Genomic DNA, 9629 nt, shown 5'->3' on the forward strand with positions numbered 1-9629 from the left:
AATGCAATTCGATTCTTAATGCTTTATAATCCTTCATTAGTGTTGTAATGATTTCGAGTTAAGTCACGTGCGAGAGTATTGATTTAATTTCTGAACTGAATTGCATTGAGCACTCGAGTGTTTCCGGTCGAGAGATTGAGACATAGAGTGTAGCGAACGATTGACGCGCTTTCATATCATTCGTTGTAGGTAGCTTCCGCCCGAGAGATCGGGGGAGTATCGACAACGAATAGAGTGGATTTTGACAAGAGATTGCGATTCACTAATTTGTCGATCTAGTTGTGAACACTTGAGTAGATTCCTATGATATAGTAGATTGCATGTGGTTTAGCTATAGACTAGGTGATTCCGATGATTCTACCTCGCTTTTCCATTATATCAAAGCACATTTTCTAACAATTCATCACTCAACATACCCCCAATTTATGTGTATTCCTTGCATCATGTTTATGAACACTATTAGACTCGTTTAATCACACAATCCCTGTGGATCGATATTTTTATTACTACGTGGTAATTTGTTCACTTGCGAAAATTATCCATCAAAGTCCAATATCCTTCTTTATCAGACAAGTCTGATATCCCTAAATAATGCATGAATTTATGAATGTCATGCATTTACCAAACATATGATAATCACTTAGCACGAAGATACTGCTCACTACATGGATAACATAATCAATTAAACTTCTTTATCAGACAAACTGATATTCTTCTTTATCGGACAACCCGATATACAAAAATACATATACTTCTTTGACATTTTATATAAATGCCATCACACAACACAATTATTAAACATATAATAATTCAAAACCAAAACAAAACCAAATACATGGATATACTGACTTTGGACTACAACTAATTGCATACGCGTGCGAATCATTAAATTCACACCATGGTAATACACTATAATACTAAGGAAACATATCCCAAAAGCCCAATTGAATTATAGAACCCCACAAAAATATTTGAAATTCCCTTCATTCGCTGCAGCGAACCATCAGCGACTAATCAGCGAACGAAGTCAGAATGTAATTGTCATCTGGCGAACACTGGCGAAGATCAGCGAAGACTTAGCGAACTAGGTCGCTAATGCTCGCTACGTCTCGCTACAGCGAACACCCCAAGAACATACACGTTCGCTTAAGGCTCGCTGCAGCGAACGTGCATTTCCTGTGAGTTTTTCAAAGGCGGTTTAACATTGAAACCAACCAAAAATTCATTCAAACATGTTATAAATTCTCTTAAACAATAATTCCAAGCATATATGATATCAAGGAACATTAATCATCCCTTCCAAACATCCAAATACATCAAACAATCAAAATCATGCCAATTTCTTGTGTTTTAAGTAACTTTCATAAACTTTTCAAACATGATTCAAACACATACATATTCTTCATGGAATCAAGCTAGAGATTAACACATACAAAGTGATGATGAAGAACATCACACTCACATACAAAAGCTTAATCAAAAGTCTAAAAGGAAATTGAGTGGGAGAGTTCGGGAATGGAGACATAGACAATCTCCCCTCTCCTTGCCACTCAAGAATCATGAATTCTAATCTCTTACCTTGGATTGAATGATGATTCTTGGCCTCTAAATCTCTTCTCCTTGCTCGTGTTCTTCTTCTTGCTCTCCTAGGGTTTTTGCTCTTGTTCTTCTTAGGAAGAAAATGACATAATGATAAATATTTGCACTAAGGTTTTCTATATATACCTCTCCCTAATTCTCTTGGTTCAAGCCCAACTTGCCTAAGCCCACTAAGCTCTATCACACGCCCAAGCCCACTAACATGGCAAAGGTTTCGCTCACAAACTTATGTTCGCGATACATAATTATACGTCGCGTAAATAAATATTTAACACTAACCCAAAATATATGCAAATATATAAAATATCGATTTACTAAAAATCGGGTCGTTACAAAAATCCCCTAAATGAAAATATGAGGACTAAAATTTCACTATTACATGCCCAATTATTGCGATAACTCGTCATAACAGTAATGACGAGGCCTTCACAACGAGGTCTGTTCGTTCTATTTTACCAATATACCCGATGAATTTTTGATTGGAGACGTGAAGGAAGGTTTCAAAGCTGTTGGATGTTTTTATACCACAACTTCGGAACATGATCGACACGCTTTGGTTTTGTGCATTCTAATGTACGTGATGTTACTAAAATCACTAGTAGAAAAATGACTTTTGGATAAGGGATTCCACTACTGGTATGTGAATACCAGTAGTGAAACACATTTGACCAAAGGATTCCACTACTGATATTTGAATACCAGTAGTGAAAAGTTCATAGACAAGGGATTTCACTACTGTTTTTCTTAAATCAGTAGTGAAAAGTAGACACGGTGGCAATGTTGTAATTACGTTGAAATTTGTTTTAATTGGATTTCACTACGGATTTGGTCTTCAACGGTAGTTAAATCCCTTAACTTAGAATGTATACCCTTTCCCTTCTCATTCTCTCGTACGCGAAATCTTTCTCCCTCAAAACCCTAAAACGATTTCCTAATTTTCTTATTTTCTACTTTCACTTTCCCAATTTCACTCTTTGCCCCGTGAAATTCCTCACTCTTCAACAATGTTTCCATTTCAAGATGCTTCTTCTACCCTAACCTCTTCGGCCACCGCTCTCTTTTCTTCTAGCTATTGCTATTGCGTGAGATCTGGGTTATGACCTCTTTCTCACTCAAAAATCCTTCAAATCTGCTGCACGTCGTAAATCTTCTCCGCTGCAAGTCATCCTCTTCATTTTCGCGATTGAAACCCTAACTCATTGCCAAATCGTGTTATGTTCTGAATCTCACTAATCTCTCTCGTGTTCGTGTAGTGTTCTTCGTTTTCACGATTGAAAACGAAGAGGTTTTCAGAGTAGTAGCAGGTTCTTCGTTCTTTACTTCCTAGGTTTGGGTCTTAAAAAGATTTAACCTATGTTTTGTTCCTTTGTTTGTGTTTCTGAGATCTGGGTTATGAAGAAACAGGAGAGAGATTCTAGATCTCGAAATGAATTTCATTGAATATCTAAGGATTGTTGGTTATAATGCAGTTAATGAGTCCCTTTTATATGGGTTTCACTATGGGTTTTGAAGATTTTCACTTGAGGTTAGGTATTTTTTTAAATATAATGTTTGTGTTTTATGTTTTTAGTTTTCACAATTGTTTGATGAATATGTGTAGTTAATTATTTGAATTAATTGCATATTTTGTAGATATAATATTATCAAAGGTTTGTTTGTGGGAAATGGATTCTAAACTGAATGATAAATTAACAAAGAGACCTATGAGTGTGTCATCGGTGACAGTGGCAAGAGGTCCTTAGCGTCGCAAAATTGGCTACTTTATTGCCTTATGTTGAAATAGGATCTGTTAGTGCAGCTCAGCTGCTCTGTTTTAGGCTATTTCTATTGTATGCTTGCAAAGCCTTCATGAGCTAGTTTTACTGATATAGGTTTGATGTCAGGCTTTCGTATGCTAATCCTTGAACTGTTGTTGATCTCAAGCTCTAAGTACTTCTTGTAGAGTTCTAGTTATACTGATATAGAGTTCTTTTTATTATAAAGTTCTTTTGCTATTACAAAAAAAAAAAAGCAAAGAGACCTATTCTTGGTATAAAGGTTTGGGAAATAATTGCAATTTTGGTTGGTTTGTCAACTATAATTCTCACTGTTCTTTCACTATGTTTTACTTAAAGAATGAAATCTAGAAAAAAAATGAACTTGGTGAAGGTGATATGAAGTGGTTTATAAGGGACATTTGATCAATGGGAGTGCATTAACAGTTACAGAGATACTCAATAATAATTTGGAAAAACAATAGTGATTGATGTGTGTCGGCGTCGTGTTAGTGTTGGACGCCATGCATGTCTTCAATTTGAAGCCTCAATGCTACATGTTAATAATATTTTCATTGTGCAGGTTTTGGCAATGGTTGTGATGATATTTGGGGTGTGGCTGAGCACTCGTCATGATGCCTGTGGGAAGTCTCTAACTATACCTATGCTAAGCATTGAAGCTGTTATTTTCTTAATGTCAGTTTTTTTACATTCTTTATGTTTTGGAGCCTTATTTTTCTTTTGAATATGTTCTTTTACTATATTATCTTATATCACATTTTTTGTTTTGCACACACAGATTCATAGTTGGTTTTTTGGGTACCATGAAAAGAAGCTCCATATTGCTATGGGTTGTATCCTTGTCAAATTTTATAGAGAATAATTTTTTGACATCAAAATTTGAGGTCAAATTCAGTGTCCTTAAATTTTTTGTGTAGTTTTGAAATGTGTGTAAGTTGTAGAACATCTTTGTAAGAAAGAGATAGAGGTAAACACATACGGTGTCATATACGATGTCTCTATATTGATGTTCAAATAACACGACTGATTTTGGATTAAGGGAATCCTCCTTGACGTTGCACTTGTAGTATCTGGTCATGTTGTTCTTTATCTTGGTGGGAATCCTGGTCTTCACAGTATTGGTGTAAGTGTTGAATTTTGTTGACAGTTATTGCCGCTTTGACGTTATCTTTTCTTGTGATTGCTTATTGCCTTTGCCATGAAATCATGAGTTGAGTCTTAATAACACAAAGTCACATTCGAAACGCCAGACCAACTTAATTGCTACTGGTTTGATCATTTTTTTGATTTACTTTGATTTTGGATGCTTGTTTCGATCCTTGTGTAATCTTCTGCCATTGTTTCAGATTCATTGTAACTAATAATGGATCAGGTCATAGTGTGACTGGCTTGAGGTAAGGAGTCAATTATTTCATTCATGTAAACAATGTATGCTTAGGTACAAGGAATTTCAACTTCAAGATTATAGCTCTTGGTTTCTCAAAGAGGTAAGACTCTTGTCAGCATAGAGTTTTATTTAAATGTTGAGGCTATTTACCTTAATTGTTTCGTTGTTAGTGCATTTTGGATTGATTTATTTAAGTTAATCTAATTTCATAATCTCTTATGGGACTGTTCGCGAGAGCTTATGAAAACAACTTACGACATGTCCATATGCTGTCAAATATGTCACATCAGTGTCGAATGATCAGTGTTATTGGTCTTATGTATTTCAGGGACTTGGGTCGTATCGTGATACGGGATTTTTGCTTTATGGGCCTCCAAGTTGTGGCAGAACACAGATTGCCAAAACTGTTACTAGTGAGGCGGGAGCTAATTTTATTTATATTAAGGTCCGTCAAAATATTCCATCCTTTTCTCATTAGTTTTGGCTTATAGAAAGTTGCTTTGTCTCAAATGATGAATTAAGATTTGATGATGCATTTGTTTCTCGACTCTATTGAATTAAGCTTTTTTTTTTGGATTGTTCTGCATAACTGCAGTAGTATTACTATTAGGATTTGTGTTTGTTGTAACATATATTCTTCTCGTTTTGTTTTCAATTATGATGGGTTTTGAGAGCATGATGCTGGACTGATGCTAATTCTACATTTTGTATAGAAAAAAAAAATGCAGCTAAGAATAATATAGAGGATATGTTGTATGAACCTGCCCTGAATCAATTCATCATATTTGCAGGAAGAATATGATGTTTGTATATATGGCACAAAGTGAAAAGAATTTAATGAAAGATGTTTATATGTCTCAGCAGGTGATGATGTAGTACACTGCAAGTATGGAGAGAAATCTGCACAATCCTTAAGCTCAGCAGGATTTCGATATGTTGCATTCAAATCCTATGAAGGGTAAGATGATATCAATCATCACACTAATGAAACATGTGAGTTATTTTAACAGTTTGTCTGAGTTTGTTGGTTTTTTATGCATGCAGGATTGGTCATTACACAGTTCCAAGAGAGATGGGTGAAGTTTCCACCTGGCTTAGTTCAAGGTTATTGCATGCTAACATTAGGTTAATTAGGCATATTTAGGGATAAACTGTAATTGGATAAATTAATTGTTGGAATAAGTCCCTACATGTTTGAAATGATGAAAACTCATGGAATCTAGGGAAAAGAATTGATTTATAAACTGTTTGGAATTGGCTGTATTGATAATTATGCAGGTTCCTCGCGTTTGAAACGACTCAAGGAGGTTATGCATCGGTGCATACATGTCTCTGTAACTGAAAATGTGTATCCTAAAGCTTATGAGTCGGTGCAAGCAGTGCTTGAATCGGTGCATAAGCTTCAGGCTGCGGCTTTACAAATTCTGGGAATTCTTGCATTGCATCGATACCTATCCTGTATGAGTCGGCTCAAACACAGGTTCGTGCATCGATACATATGTTGCATGAACTGGTACATAGAGCCAGAACTTATTTTTCCGAACAACCTTGGTTATTGGCACCGGTACATATTTCCTTTGAACCGATGCATCCTGAGACAAGTTTTGTATTTTAAAATAATTAGATTCCATGGTTTCATATTTTCCCACATGCTTTAAAATCAATCTAGACTAAGATTTAGGTGAGGAAATTATGATTATTAGAATTACCCGGGATGGCCGTTAAGTTAAGAACACTAAGAAATTATAATAGTCGAGTAGATTAGTGGTTAATTAACACCCAAACCACTATTCAGTATAGTCTCGACTATAGTAAGATTTCCGTACATTAGTAGGAATCCTTTAAGTTAAGTAATTAATGTGAGTAAGACCAACGTGACATAGCTATGTCACAACGGGTAGTGGAGAACATCCTAAGAGTAGTACATCCTTAGTGGACCTTTCGAGATATACTCACCTCGGAAGTTTCCTTTAAAATGAATAAGATTAACTTGTGTGATACACTTTATATTATGATGTTTATTATGTTTTACATAAATATCGATATTCAGTTCACTTTAGCGAATCAGTGTTAGTGCACAAAGTAGCGGGTAGCAAGAAACTCACTGAGGCTTAATTAGGAGTCTCACCCCACTATTATTTGTTTCAGATAAGCTTGCAGAATATGGTAAGAGGCCTATGGAGTAGTAGATGATGATGTGCTTGCAGTGCTCCTTAATTTCACATGTTTTGTATTTTGTATCATGACTTGTGACAATTATGTATTAAGACTATGGTATCAGTACTATTTCAATGTTAAGTACCTTGAATGCACAAGATCTCTATTAAAATTTTAATGTATTTTAGTACTGTTATGTACATGCTATATCACATTCTAGATATTCGATATGGGATGTTATACATGGTATAGCTTGAAGATAACTTAATATGAACTAGAAGCATGATTGAATGTCTCTAGAAAAAAAAACCATACAAAAGCTACAAAAAAACGAAAAAAAAATAAAAATAAAACTAACATACCACTACTGATATTTATAACAATCAGTAGTGAAAACTACACATACCTCTAAATTAAATAAAGGATTAATTTGTAAATGTTAATAGAGATAAATGACTAATATGAGATAAAAAAAGATAAACTACAATGTGTCACAAATAAATAAAATAAAAGACCTCTAGACTCATTTTATTTGGCACCGTATCCCTTAAAGCCCAATATGTTTTGGCATGTGTTCTGTTTGGTAGAATTGTTCAAACATGGAAGTTAAGTTTGACATGATCACAAAGACATAAAACAATTTTTGGGTGTTTTCAAAAGCAACATTCTCAGGATTTTTTTCTTTATATTTCTATTGACGAATTAGATCAGCATATGTCACCAATGGAGTATCGTACGTACTATTCTTAATAAATGAGATTTAGTACGTTGCGGAATTGCGTGTGTAATATTAGAGAAGGGAATCTTAATCATCGATATTGGTGGGGTATATTGTAACCACCATTGATCTACCACCATAAATATCAGATAGGAAATTTATCTTGTTATCAATGAGGTCAATAAACAGATTTGATGGTGAAAGAAGAATTATTCCCTATAAATAGAGGGCAAAACAAAAGAATACTGTAAGGAATTGAACAAACAATGAAACATCCGATATATAATACTGCTAGTGATACTCTATGCAATGGCAGTTGTGGCTGTGGCAAGGAAGCCACCGTCGTTCAGGGTCGTCCGTGAGATTTATGGTGCCCAATGTAAGTTATATTTTTGGTGTCCATTTTTTTTTTGATAAAGGTGCCCATTTTTTGTAAGTCATATAAATTATAAATATATAATGTGAAAAAAAGTTAAAGATTATACTTTGTGTTAGAATTCTTTGATAACATTTAATTCTTCAAATAAATTTTACTATCAAAATCACAAGTCTCTAGTCTATTTTAAATTTAGTTAAAATAATTATTTAAATTATTTATTTTAACACACAGATGCATTCACGCACACGTGAGTGCATGCATGCACATACACGCTAAGTAAAAAATAAAAACTTGGTGTCCCTAAAATTTTAGTGCGCTGTGCAGTCGAGGATACTACAATCTTATAAAAAATAAACCGGTAGGGAAATAGTGAGTTAGATGACATTAGTATCAAGTAGCCAAAGGTTTCAAGGAATAGTGGGGTGGGAGTTGAGATATTTTTGGAAACATCTGCATACAATTATTGGTGTAGTGTAGTTTTATTTTTTGAAAAGGAAAAGAAGATAGTGTACTTAACAATTCCTCCTTGAAATCTTTCAATATATGTTCTTAACCAGGGTTGGTGGGCACAATAATGTTATAGATTATTATTATTATTATTATTATTATTATTATTATTATTATTATTATTATTATTATTATTATACAAACAAATCTAGTGTAAGGTCACTCTCTCATGGTGGGAGACCCATTTACATTAATGCACTAGAAGGAGTAAGCCAGCACCATAACATGAAATTTGCTTAAGATAACAAGTTTAAAATATCATTATATGAATCAAACTACCTATATCATTGATGCGCCATATATCAAACTCAATAAGCAAATATGAGAATAGGGCTTTCACTCCTCAGATCATGGGTTACATTTTTGCTTCACGAATCATTCAAAATAATGCATGTATGAGTGAGTTCAGAGTCACGAAAATTTACCTATTGGAGCAAGGTCTAATGCCTCTTCTTTGCACTTACGAAAGGGAAATAAAGATACCTCTTGCTTGCTTGAACCTCACGGAGGCTAATGGTATGCTTGGCTTGTTGAGAATTTCTGAATCCTTCCCCCCAAGTCGATGTGCAAGTGAGAAATATGAAAGTAGGGAAACTGTGATGGGGATGTTCCGGTCACAAACTATTGCATACAAAAGTTTTTTATGGTGTATGGATGATGATTCAATGGAAAAAGTAGAGGAAACTTGGAGTAAATGCAAGATTCGAAATTAAGATTTTTGAAAGTGTAGTAATGGAGTTTTTGAGTGAATTTTGTGAATGTTTGATTTATGAGGCTTGAGGGGCTTTTATAGAGGTTCAAATGCGTCTTCAAAGGTTAATGGAATTGACTCTAGTTGCTTCTCAATGCTGGTTTGTCTCCAAAGTTACAAAAGTGATTCAAACGCTTCATGGTTTCAAGATGAGATGGAGTGAACAGGGAGGCAATGTGGGAAGCTTTCTCTGAGTTTAGATGGTTGCTTCTGAGCTTTGAGATGGAGTGTGATCATAAGAAACTATCGCAACGATCAATGCAAGAGTTGTTGGAGAAAAGCAAACTTTATCAAGGTCACCTGGATAATGCTTCAAGTATTTGTGTAATGCATCAAGGGCTTGTGTAAATTGAGAT

General features: G+C 34.6%; 1 long non-coding RNA gene across 8 annotated transcripts; it reads left to right on the forward strand.

Annotated features, from left to right (window-relative positions):
- The first annotated feature begins 2474 nt into the window (after positions 1 to 2474).
- Positions 2475 to 7073, forward strand: LOC123911358. Of its 8 annotated transcripts, none has more exons than XR_006810480.1 (9): positions 2477 to 3124; positions 3937 to 4049; positions 4153 to 4207; positions 4442 to 4497; positions 4721 to 4861; positions 5090 to 5206; positions 5623 to 5719; positions 5806 to 5865; positions 6910 to 7073. It is a non-coding gene; the product is annotated as an uncharacterized LOC123911358 (long non-coding RNA). The 8 variants fall into 8 exon arrangements; XR_006810477.1 differs by having other exon boundaries at positions 2478 to 3124; positions 5626 to 5719; XR_006810479.1 differs by having other exon boundaries at positions 2476 to 3129; positions 4153 to 4497; positions 5626 to 5719.
- The last annotated feature ends 2556 nt before the right edge of the window (positions 7074 to 9629 follow it).

The sequence above is a fragment of the Trifolium pratense genome, linkage group LG2 (genome assembly GCF_020283565.1).
Source record: "Trifolium pratense cultivar HEN17-A07 linkage group LG2, ARS_RC_1.1, whole genome shotgun sequence".
NCBI lineage: Eukaryota > Viridiplantae > Streptophyta > Magnoliopsida > Fabales > Fabaceae > Trifolium > Trifolium pratense.